Genomic DNA, 17,149 nt, shown 5'->3' with positions numbered 1-17,149 from the left:
GCGGGGAGAGGGAGCCCATTCAGAACCTGGCAGTCTCCCTTAGTTGAGGAAACAGAGTGCAGAGTTCACGGAGGCCAAGGAACTGCTAATGGAAAGGGAAAATTATTGCAGAGGAGAGCTGCTCAGCAAGAGAGTTCTGGCTCTCATATGTTTATCTAGAAAGGACCAGGCAGAATGGTCCATGGGATGTACACGGTACCTGAGATAATTTGTGCTTCTACCAGCCAGAGAGGACAGGCTTTTTATTCCCAGGACATTGAGCAGAGAGTCAAATTAGCCCTGTACGAAGGTTAAGAAAATTATGGCATAGAGATCAAAGCTGGCCTTTTTTTTTTCTTAAATATAACCCACAAGCTAGGAATGGTTTTTACATGAAAAAAATTGTTTTTATTAAAGTGTAGTTGACAATACAATATTATATTACTTTCAGGTTTAAAACAGGGATTCAACACTTATGTATCTTAGGATGTGATCACAATGATATAAGTCTAGTAACCCACCTGTCACTGTATAAAGTTATTATGATATTATTGACTATATTTTTCATGATGTATATTATAACCTTGTGACTTAACTTGTATTTTGCACCTTTCATTCCCCTTCACCTTTTTCACCCATCCTCCTCCCCTCCTCTCCTCTGGCAACCATCATTTTGTTCTCTGTATCTATGAGACTGTTTCTGTTTTTTACATTTTTAAAGGGCTGTTGAAAGCAAATAAGAAGGCTGAGCAAAAGATAATATGGCCTACAAAGCCTAACTATTAACTATGTGGTATCTTATAAGAAAAGTTTGCTGAGCCCTACTCTAGGCTAAAGGCTGTTCTAAACCTGCCAAATAGAGCTTAAAAGCAAATCTCAAAAGTATCTGTTTCCAAATAAATTAACAACATCCTAGAACTTAAAAATATTTAAAGGGAAAAACTAGAATTCATTTCCAAGAAACTTTCTGCATCCCTGAACAATGTCCAAAAATATTTAAAGAAACGCAAAGCATCCAGCACCCAACAATGAAAAAGTTGGGTGGTGGGCACACAATGCAATATACAGATGATGCATCATAGAAATGTAACTTATATAATCTCATTAACCAATGTTGCCCCAATAAATTTAACAAAAAAATAAAGGTATTAAACACACCAAAAATCACAGAGGGCATTCAAAGAGGCAACACAATATGACCCGTAGTGAAGACAAAATTCAGTTAATAGAAACAAAAATGGCATTGATGACAATTAGTAGAAAAGAATAATCAGCTGATATAAATATACTCCATATGTTGAAAAAGGTAGATAAAACATTGGGTATGATGGAGAGAGAAATAAAAGATATAAATAATACCTAAGCTAGATTTTCAGAGGTGAAATGCATGACGTTTGAGATAAAAAATACACTAAATGAAATTAGTAGGTGATTAAATACCATAGAGGAAAAAATAAGTGAATTTGAAGACATAGTAATGGAAACTATAATAAATGAAATACTGAGAGGAAAAAGACAGAAAAATGAACAGAGCACCATGAACTATGGGAAAACTTCAAGTATCCTCACATACATGCCATAGGAGTCTCAGAAGAAGAGAGAGATGGGATGGGGCAGAAAAATGTCTGAAGAGACAGTGGCTGAAATATTTCCAACTCATTGAAGACTATAAACCCCAAAGATATAAGAAGCACAACAAACCCCAATCAGAAGACACATGAAGAAAACCACATTTTATTATTCATTCTTACTTATATAATTATTTATAAATCAATTAATCATGATTAATCTAATTAATATTTAAATGGATTTAGATTTAACTCTAATAATATACAATTAATTTATATTTAATTAATCTATATTTAACTCAGTATTCAATCGAGTATATATTTAACTCCATCCAATCAAAATTCCTGAAGACATTTTTAGTAGATATTGATAAGCTGATTCTGAAATTTATATGGAAATGTACTGGACCTAGACAGTCAAAATAATCCTATATAATAAAAGCCTAATACACAAATTGTCCCCTCAGGCAGTCGTTCAACTGGGAGTTCCACCAGGAGACTGGGAGTTCGACTGCTTGCTATGGACGTGTGCCTAACACCAGGGGACACACTGAACATGGCGGGCTTCTGCGACGCAGCGCTGGCAGTGGGCAGCAGTGGAGGTGCTGCCGGCTCCGTTGGGCCCCGATGAGAGCGGGACCACAGTAGGGTGGTGGAGCAGGTGAGTGGGCAGTGCCAGGTCAAGGTGGGTATGAGTGGGGGCCCAATCACCCCACGATCGCCTGGCAGACCAGCAGCGGTGGCGAGGCTGACACCCGGCTCCCAGGCACTGAGGGAGAAAGGGCAAATAGCAATATTAAAATATTTCTTCTAATTATTTACCTTTCAACGTGCATGAATCCGTGCATGGGGCCACTAGTTTTGAATAAGAATAAAGTGTTATTTACTCTCGTGGATTTCAGGAGTTTTTATATGGCTACACTAATCAGACAGTGTACAATCTGTCTTGCTAACTATAGGCCCTATGCTGTACAGTAGATCTCTAGGATTTATTTATCTAGCATTACTGAAACTCTGTATTCTCTGACTAATCTTCTTGTTCCCCTCTCTTCCCAAGCCCTGGTAACTACCTATCTAGTCTCTGCATCTATGAGTTTGACTATTTTAGATTCCTTATATGATTAACAAAATTGTATTGCATACTTAAAAATGTGCTAAGTTGATTTCTTCATCTTGAAAAAATGTTGTTACAGTACATGAATATATGTTAGAAATATTCAGAGTTACTAGTCAATTCTTATTCATTATATAACATGCCATAATTAAGTATATGCCAAATTCTGGGTAAGCTAAATGGATTAACTCAAATTAGAAAGCAATCCAATGGAACAATTTTTGGCCTAGCGTTTTCAAAATGTTCTTAAGTAGTATTGTCTGAATTCACAAATGAGCATTTTGACATTTTTGAGTTCCAGCCTAATCAGTTTCTCCCTTCATTCCTTTCTGAAAGGAGGCGATTGAAAGCCCCAGGAAAGTTGGCTATGAGCGGAGCGAAGCCGTCTGCTTTGGGCAGAGGAAACCACGCTCTGGGGCTTTGGTCCTCTGACTCTTCAGCTAAGCCCCAGCTGTGGAGGTAAAAGACCAATATAGACATTGGAAGGTAACCAGCAACAGAAATGGACATAATACCTACTATGGGCAAATACTAAAATGGAAAATCCACCAGGGTAACAGGAAAAATAGCTAACACGTATCTTTCCACAGTTAAAAAAATTCCTTCACATACATTATTTACTCCAATGGACACTGGTCATGGACCCTGGGACAAAGTAAGTGTTCATAAAAAAGCTTGCTAAATTGGAAAGAATTTTCTATAATCTCTCTCATCTGCAGATCTTGTGAGGGGAGGAACTGACTACCTTTGCTATGAACTATTTTTTCAAGGATGTTTGTGTATTAAACAGCCTTGGGAGATAGAGATAGTATCTCCCTCCAGAGCCATGGGCAGGTTTGCCTACTGTTCAGTGTAATAAAGGCATCTCTTTTTTGGAGCAAAAGTCTACTTTCCGTTATAAGAGATTTGGGATCCTTATGCTGAGGGTGCCTCTCCTGCAGTGCATCCTACTTCATATACAGGTATCATTTCTGGATGTCACACTGTGGGAACTAAGGCTTGGGGGACTGGCACAAATGATGGAACTCTGGCTATTGCTATGAGCAATAAACTACCCTTTGTCTCTGACCCAGGAGGCTCATGTGTTCTACCAGCATCCATTAGACTGTGTGAGGCTAAGTGTTAGTTTGCAAGTAGGTTAAAATCTCAGACCCTTTACAGTTCTTGATATCTAAACATGCTTTTAGTGCTAAAGTGCATAATCTCAGGAAAGCTTATGAAATTGGAGTAGGTAGCCTACTATATGGGGGCAAAAGTGGGTTTACATTTGTATTTGAAACAGAGTTTTCTATTCTTGTATTATTATTTATTAACTATTGTATTATTTTCTATATAAAACACTAAATATACCTTTGCCCACCTCTGTATTGGATAAGGAAAATAAGTAAATAGGTAAAATCTAACCAAAAATACAACCTCCCCACTCTGCAGATCAAAGATTAAGGAGTAAAATAGCTCCCAGCTTGCATTGGGGAGGAATAAGATAAGTGAAAGGGCCAATTGATGGTAAGGTAACAGATTAAAATAATGATGGGGACCAGAAGAAAATACAGAAAGTGGAACACAATAGAATATTGACACATGGGAAGTCGAAAATTAAGGAAGCTTCCAAAAGTATTATGCCACCATTGAGTCTTCTGCAATTTCTGGAAGGAATCATAAAATATCTCTAAGGGTGGTTGCTTCTGAGAAGGTGATGGGATGGAAGAGAGTTCTACTTTGTATATTTTGAATTTTCATCATTTTCAAGTAGTACTTATTTAAAAATATATGTGCAAAACTTAATTTTAAAAGCTTTTAAATGATTTTTTTTTCAGTAACAAAGCATGGTTTGTTTTTAGATGAAAGAAAAACTACTTACACAACAGAGGTTGTATCTTTTAAAAGGCTTACTGAGAAAACTGTTCTTTTCAGGATGCTGGCAGTTTGGTTTTACAGAGCTAAAGATGTCTTTACCTTTGGAACTGACTACTTTTGTTAAGAAAATCCTTCAGAATAGGCTCTTTCATTCCAGGTCTGTAAGGCAAGGAACTAACCACACATTGCTCTTGGATGAAGTTCTGAGGTTACCTCGAGTCTGAGAATGTACATATTGTGTTCTCTTTAGTAATGTCAATGAGATGTACATATTTTACTTCCAAAAGAGAGGATAGAAATAGTTTTTCTAAAAGGTATTCAATCGGACTATTCCTCCTCTATTTGAGTTTAATAAAGGATTGAATCACTAAGAATTTGAGATGGTCTGACAGTAGCATAGAGCTTGCTTTTTTTTTTTTTTAGTATTTCTTATTGATTTCAGAGAGGAAGGGAGAGAGAGATAGAAACATCAATGATGAGAGAGAATCATTGATCGGCTGCCTCCTGCATGTCCCCCACTGGGGATTGTGCCCACAACGCAGGCATACGCCCTTGACTGGAATCGAACCCGGGACCCTTCAGTCTTGGGGCTGATGCTCTATCCACTGAGCCAAACCAGCCAGGGTGAGCTTGCTTTTAAGTCATATTTCTGGGAAGTTAAGGGGGTGTAGTGTGGTCAGGCTTAGAGCCATTGTATGTGAGGCTGGTTTGGGGCAGAGTGTGGCTCATGCTTGAACTTGCCTGGCTCAGTACTGAGAGACACCTACGATAGCAATAACAATAGGGCATTGGTCTGGGTGGCTCCGACTGCCACTGGCAGAAACCATAGGGGCTGTCACTGGCTGAGGAGGCTCAGATATTACAACTGGCAAATAACTCTTCAGATTAAGTAAGCAATGCTGTAGTTCCTTGGGGAGATCTCAGAAGAACCCTGGGAAAAATATGGGGCCCCTTGCAATTGTAGGCTGGAGTTTGAAATTAGTAGTAAGGAACTTTTTTGTTACTACAAAATACTGAAATGGAACATTCTGATTATTTGATAATTAGTATTTTAAAAATTTGCTTAAACATGCTTATCCTTAAGTGAAATAAGCCAGTTGGAGAAAGATAAAAGGTCACATGATCTCACTCATATGTGGGATATAATGATCAAATAATTTGATGAATAAGAATAGATCCAGAGTCAAAAGGTAGAGGCATGGAGTTAGAGAGCAACCAAAGGACTTGTATGCACTCATATTAGCATAACCAATGGACACAGACACTGGGGCAGTGAGGGCTTGCCCGGGGTGGGAATGGCTGGGGTGGGGGGAAGTCAATTGGGGAAAAAGGAGACATATGTAAAACTTTAGACAATAAAAAAAATTTTAAAAATAAAGAAAAGAAATTAAAAATATTCATGAAAAAACCCACAAAAACAAACAAAAAAAGCACATGCTCGTCCTTTAGTAATTTTATTATTTAGAATATTGATAAAGTAGGGACTCCAACTTGGTTCCAACTGGGATTAGAATAGGATTAGAGTGAAGTTGTAGTTTGGGCCCACCAGATATCTGTTTGCAGGAGGCTTGAGGTTATCTTATTTGGGGGAGAAGAAGGCAGTTTTGGTGAAAACACCCAGTGGAAAAAAACTTAGTCATCAGTCAGGAGAACATACTCTGAATAGAGTATAGTTGAGTCACAAGTCCTTCAGAAAGGTGTGAGGAACACAGGAAGAGCTGGTTCAGAGAAGGCCTTGTAAAACATGGAGGCTGCTGGTGGGAATGCTTTGAAATCCCGCTAACAAAGGCCAGCAGTACCTGCCGACATGGCTCAGTGGTTGAGGGTTGACCTATGAACCAGAAGGTCACGGTTCGATTCCCCCAATCAGGGCATATTCCCCGGGTGGGTTTGATCGCTGGTAGGGGGTGTGCAGAAGGCAGTCAATCAGTGATGCTCTCTCAACATTGATGTTTCTATCTCTCCCTCTCCCTTCCTCTCTGAAATCAATCAATCAATCAATCAATCAATATATATATTTATTTTAAAAAGGCAAGCAGTAAGGATAGAGTGCTTTTCTCCCACTGTGTTATAGATCCTTGCATAGATTAAGTCTTTGAGAAAGCCAGAGAGTTCTGCTGTAATTCTCACCATTTTAGTTGACACATTATCATGTATTTAAAACAAACACTTAGCTATTCAGGTATATTAGTGATGGGTGCCTATTAGCAACATGCTGGACTCCTTCCTCAAGTTGCTCACTTCCAACTGGAGGTCTCATTGAGTAGCCCTATTGGCAGAGCCTAGGTCACATGCTCGAGTCCCAGCTGCAAGGGAGGCTGCATTTCCTGGATGTACCTGGAAGATGCAGGACTTTTCAGCATAAAATTTTTGCCAAATAAAAATAGACAAGCCCGTCAATCAGAAAACCTACAAATAGAATTGGAGATTCTTATTTAAATATGTCAATCGAAATTGCTTTGAGAAAATGTTTTAATGACATCTACACGTTACTTTAGATGTGGGTAATCAGCTGGAGGAGGGGACTTAAATTCAAAGTGGGATCCAGATATTTCTGGGGTTGTGGGGCCAAAATGTGGGGTTAGTGTTAAGAAATGGGAAGCTAATAAGCATAACGACTAAGAACAAGGAACCTCCTGGGAGAGAAATCATTCTTGACATGTTTCTACTTAGAAAGGGAAATTTTAATGCAATATGTCCATGTTCAGATTTATCCCCAGTCTAGTCCTCTTTGGTCTCATGTTTGATTTCTATGTCGAGCTGGGGAAAGAAACAGAAAATGTTTCTCATTTAAATCTCTCTAAGACAGTGATTCTCAACCTTCCTAATGCCGCAACCCTTTAATACAGTTCCTCATGTTGTGGTGACCCCCAACCATAAAATTATTTTCGTTGCTACTTCATAACTGTAATTTTGCTACTGTTATGAATCGTAATATAAATATCTGATATGCAGGATGTATTTTCATTGTTACAAATTGAACATAATTAAAGCATAGTGATTAATCACCAAAACAATATGTAATGATATATGTGTTTTCCGATGGTCTTAGGCGACCCCTGTGAAAGGGTTGTTCGACCCCCAAAAGGGTTGCGACCCACAGGTTGAGAACCACTGCTCTAAGACATCAAGAAAAAAAGCCATTTACTCTCAGCCTCCTGCCACCTGGTGGCAAGACACCTGTGGGGAATCCTAGAAATACTTATGGGAAGGTCTTAAGACAGAGATGTAAAACTAAGTACAATTTGATCATTACTTTTTAGGCGACCTGGAACCTGGAGAAAAATCAGGTAGTACATATATTTCATTTTTGATCCACCACTGTACTGTTGGGTTGTTTTGTGGCTAACGAGGACTCTTTCCACATGCACAGAGTCACTGGTTGGACAGAATCCAAATAACTGAAAAAGATTTTCATTTGACTTGGCACATGGTCATGTATTTAAAACAAATACTGAGCTATTCAGGTATATTAGTGATGGGTGCCTATTAGCAAATATTGATTGGTTTTATAGAGGGAAAGTGTAAACCCATCAGACCTTAAGAAAATGCATGAGATAAAGGAAACTATGTTTAGTCTTTTAATTAAGTTGCTGATATATCACAGTATTCAAAGGCCCATGGTGAGACTTGCCTATATTCTTGAGCTCCACTTTTTGAAAAAATAAAAAATCCAATGTTATAAAACTTGAATATTTTCAGGATGCAAAAGAGCATTTTTAAATATGTTGGTGAAGGAACATTAGGTCTCTTATTGCTTGAATCAGTGGGAAAGAAACTAAATGGTTTAAAAAAAAAGGTTTGAAGCAACCAAAACGATAATCTTTCTTGTCTTCTGGTAGCAATTTGAATGATAACCAAGTATAGTGAAACGTCTAGTTGTTAATATTTGGCTTTATTTACACATTAAATTGAAAAATAGGAGAAAGCTCTCTGCCATTTCCTACTATAAGGTTTATAATTTTATTAGAGCTGAAAACCAGTGAAGATTTTTTAATAAGATTTTTTTTTCCATAAGAGAGAGGATGAAACAAAACTTCATAGCAATTAAAATTTTATAAAGAATAAAATTAACTTCAAATGGTATGGAACTTTTAAAGTTCCTTGTTATCCATGAAACTTTAATTTTTAAATAGTTTAAGGGAAAATTATATTGTTAAAAACCAAAGGCTCTGAATGTGAAGGTTTTCTGCTGCACACGTAGGAAGGGGAGCTTTCTCCTTTAATTCCTTTCTCTCTTGTGTTTGATTAAAGTAGTCAGGGTCAAGCGTGCAGACCTGTTACATGAGATACACATCTAGGGACTGAAGGTCAGTGAAAGATAAAGTGAGTGAAAGCAGAGAGGCTTCCTGGACCGAAGCCCAACAGGGCAGATTTACTTGGGAAGAAAGAAGGCCTACAAGCTCCTTCCATTCAGGGTTGGAAATATAATCTGCTTGGTGAGGTAGCTGTTTTATGAAAGGAGCTTTATGCTGGGCCTTTATTGTTTTTCACCCAATACATTATTTTGAGTATAAATGCTACCCTGAAGAGAAATTCAAATATTTTATGAAGTCATCTACATATATATAATAATAAAATATATAATATATAATAAATATATATTATGATATATTATATATGTATATATATGCTATACAAATATATTTATACTAGAGCCCCAGGGCATGAAATTTGTGCACTGGAGGGGTGTCCCTCATCCCATCCTGCACCCTCTCGCCGTCTGGGAGCCCTTGGGGATGTCCGACTGACAGCTTAGGCCCGCTCCCTGCAGTTGGACGTCCTTAGCGCTGCCTCAGAGGTGGGAGAGGCTCCTGCCACCACTGCTGTGCTCTCCAGCTGTGAGCCCTGCTCAGGGCTTCTGGCTGAGTGGTGCTTCCCCTGTGGGAGACCACTGACCACTAGGGGGTAGCTCTTGTGTTGAGCATCTTCCCCTTGGTGGTCAGTGAGCGTCATAGTGACTGGTCGTTCTGCCATATTAGCCTTTTCTTATATAGGATATTTGATTTTCCACAGCTCACAATTTGAATTCGCTTTGACACATTTTCTTTTTCAAAATTTAATACATGGAAAAAATTCTTTAAGTGGCTGTCATGGCCATGAAAGAAAAGTTAGTATTTAGAAACTGTATTAGTGCAAAAATGTCAGTTTTCAGGTTAATATTCGTAGTGGAATGAGTCAGAAGTTGGAGGCACAGCTCAGGGTTGCATTGTATGCAGAGTCCTGAGAAGATATGGCTGCAGGTGTGGTGAGTGAGGGCAGCTGCCTTGGGCCCGTGTTCTCTGGGACCTTGAATGGCTGGGAAGCTGGTGGTATTCAAGGAGGCACCGCCTGGTTAAGATCATGACCTCACTCCATGTACCCTGCCACCAAGCAAAGTGAAAAGAGTGTTTATGCCCTCATGCCACCATCAGATTATGCTTTATATCCTGATTTCTTCAATGAGGCTTCATTTGATTTTATTAAACTGACTTTTAAAAATCTTTATGTTGTGTTGGATATAAATACTCTCCTCTTCTTTCTTTAATGTTTGTCTGCATTCAGGTGCTCTCTGGACTATAGCTTGAGCTTGCACTCAGAGGCAGTCATTCGGTACTTCTCCTTCCGGGAGTTATTCTAGAGAAATTCTGTTTTATGTGCACAATAAAAAATGTATATGGATATTTATTGCAACAATTTGTAGAGGTTAAAAATTGGAAAATGTCTAAATAGCTATGCAGCAATTAAAGAGACTAAAGGAGAGATATATGTTCTGATGTGGAAAAATCTCCAAGGTATATTACTTAGTGAAAACAGTTTAAGAGCAAGATGTACAAGACAGAACTACTTATTAAACATAAAGAAAATAGTACTATCTATTTTTTATGGGTAGACATGTGTGTAGACACATGATACAAATGCTTTAAAAAGTATGGAAGGATTCATATGTGGTAACAGTGATTCATTTGCTCACTTTGGGGCAGCAGGAGGAGGGAGCAGCAATTGGGGGGCTGTTCCCTATAATGTTTTATGCATTTACAGGAAAAATATAGAACTTGTATGTCACTGATGTAACTAAAAATCTATGAAAAAAGACCTTGCCCAACCTGTCCATTTTACAGATGAGGAGAGTGATGCTTGCTTGCTGAGGACCTCAGACCTGGTAAACTCAGACGCCAATGCACTTGGTTGCTTTTTCCAGGGCGGCCGCTTCTTCATCAACCCCTTGATCCCATCAGGCATTTTAGATGAAGATGCAGTAGCCAGAGACATACAGGGGTCCTCCCTTACTTACAGCTTTTCTTTCTGTGTTTTTAGTTACCCAGGGACAGTTGCAGTCTGAAAATATTAAATGGAAAATTCCAGAAATAAATAATTTGTAAGTTTTAAACTGCATGCCACCCTGGGCACCGCATTTTATCTTATCAGCTAGGCATTGTGTTATTTCACATCATCAAATGAAGGAGGTGAATATAATCTAATAATATATTTAGAGAGAGAGACCATATTCACCTCACTTTATTTATTTATATTATTACTAGAGGCCCGGTGCACAAAAATTTGTGCACTCGGCGCGGGGGGGTGGGGGGGTCCCCCAGACCGGCCTGTGCCCTCTCACAGTCTGGGACCCCTCGAGAGATAACGACCTGCTGGCTTAGGCCTGCTCCCGGGTGGCAGAGGGCAGGCCCAATCCCTAAGTGCAGCCCCTGGTCAGGCTCAGAGCAGGGCCAATTGGGGAGTTGGGGTGCCACCCCCTGTCATGCACAGAGCAGGGCGGATTGGGAGGTTGCAATGCCACCCTCAGTCACGCTCAGGGTAGACTGATTGGGGGGTTGGGGCACCTCCCCCTGTTATACTCAAGGCAGGGTCAATGGGGAGGTTTCGGCGCCACCCCCTGTCACGCACAGAGCAGGGCCGATCAGGGGGTTGGGGCGCTGCCCCCTGTCACTCACAGAGCAGGGCCAATCAGGGGGTTGGGGCGCTGCCCCCTGTCACTCACAGAGCAGGGCCAATCAGGGGGTTGGGGCGCTGCCCCCTGTCACTCACAGAGCAGGGTCCATCAGGGGGTTGAGGAGCTCCCCCCTATCACTCACAGAGTAGGGCCGATAGGGGAGCTGGGGCACCGCCCCCTGTCACACACAGAGCAGGGTGGATCAAGGGTTGGAGCGCTGCACCCTGTCACACTCGGGGTAGAGCCAAAGGGGAGGTTATGGCTCTACCCTGTCACACACAGAGCAAGGCCCGTGGAGGAGGGTTGGGGTGCCACCCTCTATCACACACAGAGCAGGGCCAATCAGGGGGTTGGGGCGCCACCACTGTCACACTCAGGGCAGGGCCAATGGAGAGGTTATGGTTCTACCCTGTCACACACAGAGCAGGGCCCATGGGGGCGGGGGGTTGGGGCGCCTCACCCTGTCACACACAGAGCAGGGCCCATGGGGGCGGGGGGTTGGGGCGCCTCACCCTGTCACACACAGAGCAGGGCCGATCAGGGGGTTGGTGCGCTGCACCCTGTCACACACAGAGCCGCAGGGCAATCGGGGGATTGGGGAGCTCCCCCCTATCAGGCACAGAGCAGGGCTGATCAGGGGGTTTGGGCGCTGCCCCCTGTCACACTGATCCCAGTGCCGGGAGCCTCACTGCTCCGCTGATCCCGGTGCCGGGAGGCATATTACCCTTTTACTATATAGGATAGAGGCCTGGTGCATGGGTAGGGGCTGGCTGGTTTGCCCTGAAGGGTGTCCTGGATCAGGGTGGGGGTTCCCACTGGGGTGCCTGGCCAGGCTGGCTGAGGGGCTGAGGGCTGTTTTCCCGCTGGCAGTTGACTAAAAGCTCCCAACCGCTCTTTGTTTTCTTTCTTTTTTTTTTTTATTCTGGGCCAGCTTTAGCTCTGAGGCCTCGCTGCTGAAAACATGGATACAATGTTGCGGTCCGGGGCTGACTGAAAGCCGGTTTTGTTTAGCTTCTTATTTGCAACATAGTAATAGTTGCTTAGAGTTGCAGTTGAGAGGCCGGCAAGTGAGGTGGGGAACGTTGGAGTCTGCAGTCCCTTGAGGAAGCAAGCCTCCCTGCTCACTTCAGTGCATGGCTGCCGGCCGCCATCTTGGCTGACAGTTAATTTGCATAAGGATACGCTGATTAGCCAATGGGAAGGGTAGCGGTGGTACGCCAATTACCATGTTTCTCTTTTATTAGTGTAGATTTTTCTAATCCTCACCCAAGGATTTTTTGCCATTGATTTTTTTAAGAGAAAATGAAAGAGGGAAAGACAGAGAGAAATATTGATGTGAGAGAAACACATCAATTGGTTGCCTCCTGCATGTGCCCCGAGCAGGGCCTGGGCCAGGGAGAAGCCTGCAGCCAAGATACATGCCCTTGACCGGAATCAAGCTGGGACTCTTTGGTCTGCAGGCTGATCCTGTATCCACTGAGCCAAGCTGCCTAGGGCTCACACCACTTTTATTACAGTATATTGTTATAGTTGATATATTGTATTATTTGTTAATGTTGTTAATCTCTTACTGTGCCTACTTTATAAATTAAGCCTTATCATAGGTATGTATGTATATATAGGAAAAAACAATATATATAGGGTTCAGTACTTTCCACTGTTCCAGGTATCCACTGGGGGTCTTGGAATGTATCCCCTTTGGATAAGGGGGGACTCAGCACCAAGAGGCAGTGGCTGCGAAGGAAAGGCCCGCTCCGGCTGGGTGGGGCTGCTTTAGGTAGTAGCTTGATTAAACCTGCATTTGTTAATGTCTAACAGAAATCATGGCCCCCGATCCACTAAAGTGAGGAAGAGAAAGATAGCTTCTAGAACGCCCATTAACTTACTATGAGAAATATAACCACATGGGCTGTTGTGCTTGTGTCATCCTGACCACAGCATTCTCTCCAAGCCAACAAGCTACAGGGGAAGCTAAATGATAATTGGAAATTCACTTTGTACTTACCATGAGCAATCACTATGCCGGATTATTGAGAGTGTTATGCTCAGCACATTTTGAGGGCAGAATAGAAAGCACTTGGTGAGTGTGCAATCAGAAGGAGAGGATTTACATTAATCACATATTTCATGGCATCTGGTTAAGTTAATCAGCTGCTCCAGCTCATAATGCAGATCAACGTGCTCATGGGACTGTAATGTTTAAGTCCCATTGGCTCAGGCTCCGAGGGCCTGGCTGTTAGTACCTCACAAACTCCCTTTTTTCCTGTGTTTTGATGACTGACCAGTCCTCTTCTATAGGTCTTGTCTTAGATATATTAGTATGTTTAATCATATACCATTTTGCTGGCCTGGGATTTGATTTGGCTCTGATCCCTTTTGTGTTGCTCTTACAATCCAATATTTGTTACCAACTCAGAGTCTCTGCACTTGGGATGCGCTTCCCCTTCTCTGATTTCCTCCACCTCAGTGGTTCCCTTGTCACTCAGATCACAGCAGCTTCAATGTCAGTTTATTAGAAAGGCCTCCCCTGAGCACCACATGTAAAGAAGCCACTCAGTCATTCTCCAAACGTCACTTTATTTTAATGTGTGCATACGGCTTATTAGCTTGTTAGTATCTGCTATTTACTGTTTACATCTTTGTGTTTTAAATTTTGGTTGTCTCTCCCATTAGGATAGAAACTTTATGAAAGTGAGGCCTTGTCCATCTCTGCTGCTCTATTGCCTAGCATTTAGAACAGGGTCTGGCACTTGGCAGTTTCTCATTAATTCTTGCTTGCTAATGAATGAATGAATAGGGGAATGAATGAATGATCGAATGAATGAATGAGCGATCTATCAAGAGGCCAATAGTGCTTTTGTAATTTACAAGTTCTTGGAAACATCCTATTGCAGCCCCGCAAACAATTACAAAGATATCTTCTTAGAAATGAACTTGGCCAGGACTCTAAAGTCTTGGTCAATTCTCAATGGGTGGCAGGCTGATGCAGTAAGGGAAGGATGGTATGTGTGTGTGTTCAGGAATGTCACCCAGGTGGTTGTTCTCCTGCTGTAAGGGCTTACTCAGCAATGGAAGCAGATGCCTCTGAATACCCAAGTGCTGCCCAAAACAACAGATTCCAAGGAGATCCTTAAAAAAAAAGAAGAAGAAGAAAAAAGTATCTACTAAATAGGAAAGTTGCTTGACATTATGGTACCATAACCTTAAATTAGGAAAAAAGATATCTTATAAACCAAGGGGAAGGGAGGACAAGGTCAGGCCAGTGAAAAGCTAAGACTTCAGTAGTCCCAAGGCATTTGCATGTCATCAGATTTCAGAGCCTTTCTTCAGATTCAGAAAAAGCCACTACTCCCGTAGTCCTGGGGTGCTCACCTCTCATTGGGTAGGCCAAATCTTGCAAGAAATAAAGCAGACCCCTGTCTAATTGTAAATGAGATTGCATTTTCCAATGTGCCATCCAGGAGAGGGATTGCTGATAAAGAAACATTTTTAAGGTAGGAGATGATTACAAACATTGATTTATTTTATCTTCCATCTGGTCTTTGGCAATAAGATCCGGGTTTTAAAAAGTCCTAGTGATATAATTTGCCTCCAGGAAATAAGAATATAAACAGGAATGATAAAAGCATGCAATTGATAGGAGGCAATCTTTTCTCAGTGGTATTAAATTTATTTATTTTGTATTGATTTTTGAAATGGGAGATTGTGGTATGTAGTATGGAATCATTCTTAATTTTAAAGCCACTAAGTTTGTGACTATCTGTGAGATAAGTAAAATTAAATTCTAATGGGAGATTTTAATATATTGACATTACTGCGGTAGAACTACCTATACTTGGTTCCATGCAATTCAGGGTAGGGCAAAAGTAGGTTTACAGTTCTGAATATGTGAAACAAAGAGTTTATTCTTGTATTATTAGTTATTAATTCTTGTATTATTTTCCATACAAACAACTTTAAATCTACTTTTGCCCCACCCTCTATTTAACCTCCTTTCAGAAATGATGTACAATGAAGATCTTAAAAATTAGGTTTTGTTTATATTATAATAGTGTGATATATCTTCAGTTAAGATGATGTAAGTAGTTGTATAAAAAATATAGTATCTATCATAACAATTATCTGGTAAGGAGAAAAGATACATTTAAAATACGTTATGCGTGTGATCTTTTACAAAACAATTATGAATGATAAAAATTTAATATACATTTAATTTCCTATGATAGAATTAATGGAACAGTACATTTCTAGATCTATTAGTCCTTTTATTTTTCACTCCCTTCTCTAAAGGATTGTAATTCATGAGTAAAAATTAACTGCTAGCTTAAACTTGACTTGAGGAATTTTAGAACAAAAGCTAATTATTATATTTTATGCTCTTTCTGCCAGTGTTCAGGGCAAATCATTGTGGCCATCTATTTGGATACTAAATGATATTTGCATTTTTGAAATTTCATAAAGAACTCTTTCATTTATTTTCTATTTTTAAGAAGTCAATTTTTCTAATAACTCATCTATACTAAAAACAAGGAAATGCTATGCTTCTGTAAGAATAAAGTCATTAAACAGAAGAACTCTCGTCTAAAATCTAAGAAATAAGTTCCTTCTGAAATTCACATTTTTTTATCCACTTCTCTTCTCCCTCCTTAAGTCTATTGGTAGAAATCCAAAATGAAACGAATAGCTATATTATTTAATCTTTAGAAAACAATTAACTAGAGATAACAAAATATTACTTCATTAGGCTAAAGGTAGGAAAGAAGATATTCAATTAAAACGTAAGGTCCTTTTTCCTATTTTCTTCATTGTTGAATGAAGAGGAGATAGTTGGCTGCTCTTTTCAATTCCTGGGATTGATGAGATATTAAGCAAGAGTCCATATTAGAAAAGAAACTTTATTTTCATTTATGTGATACCTACTGTAGCTATATGACATTTACTATAATTTAGTCTTACTGGGAGTTTATAAGATTTGAAATCTAAGGGCTTTGCATAATCTCCTTCCAAGTGTTTTAATTGGCATTCTGCTATAATGAACCCCACAGACCATTACCTGGCTAATTGCTTGAGTTACAGTGCTTATACAATGCCATTCTTTGTCCTTGGTCTTTTGGGGTATTAAATAGCAAGACTGTCCTGAAAGAGGAAGTGACTGCTGGTTTTCATGTGAAGCATTAACCTCTTGATAGCTTTTTCAGGGACAGACTCCCTTCTGTTCCTTCTCTGGGCTGGTACCAAACCTGATGCTTATCAGGGACACCTGTTTTTCTGGGATTGTCAGATCTCTCCAGGAGAGCCCTTGCCCTCTAAAGGGCCTTCCAGAGCCACTGCCCCTGGCAGAGATTTCCATGACCTGATTCTAAAGTCCTGGAATAGGCCCCGGGCATGGTGACAAAATGAGGATGTACCAACACTTAATTCTGGAATGCTATGATTAGCCAGGATTTGTTGGGAAAAGAGTTTTAATACTTCAGAATTAGAAAAGGGTTTATCACTGGCTCAGCTAGTCCCAATTCATTGTTTTTCATAGAAGGACACTGAACCCTGGTGGTAAACTGACTCAGCCCAGGTCTTAGTTACACAGGCTTAGGCTCCCTTTCATGGAGTTAACAGAACCCAGACCCATGATGAAGTCTTGGAGCTTAATGGCAAATTATGGACTTACAGCAAAGCAGGACAGTTCTAACATCAGCATATCAT

General features: G+C 40.4%; 1 protein-coding gene across 2 annotated transcripts in view; it reads left to right on the top strand.

The window, feature by feature from the left end:
- Positions 1 to 3,255: 3,255 nt before the first annotated feature.
- OTOL1 (otolin 1) overlaps positions 3,256 to 17,149 on the top strand; it is a 38,834-nt gene continuing 24,940 nt past the window's right edge. For both annotated transcript variants that reach the window (XM_070403644.1, XM_070403643.1), the window contains exon 1: positions 3,256 to 3,316. The gene's annotated coding sequence lies outside the window, so the exon portion shown is untranslated. The remainder of the gene's footprint in view (positions 3,317 to 17,149) is intronic.

Source organism: Myotis yumanensis, unplaced genomic scaffold (assembly GCF_028538775.1).
Source record: "Myotis yumanensis isolate MYYU_CA2020_CCGP unplaced genomic scaffold, mMyoYum1.0.hap1 SCAF_2, whole genome shotgun sequence".
Taxonomy (NCBI): Eukaryota; Metazoa; Chordata; class Mammalia; order Chiroptera; family Vespertilionidae; genus Myotis; species Myotis yumanensis.
Note: the sequence above shows the minus strand (reverse complement) of the source record. Positions and strands in the feature narration are given on the sequence as shown.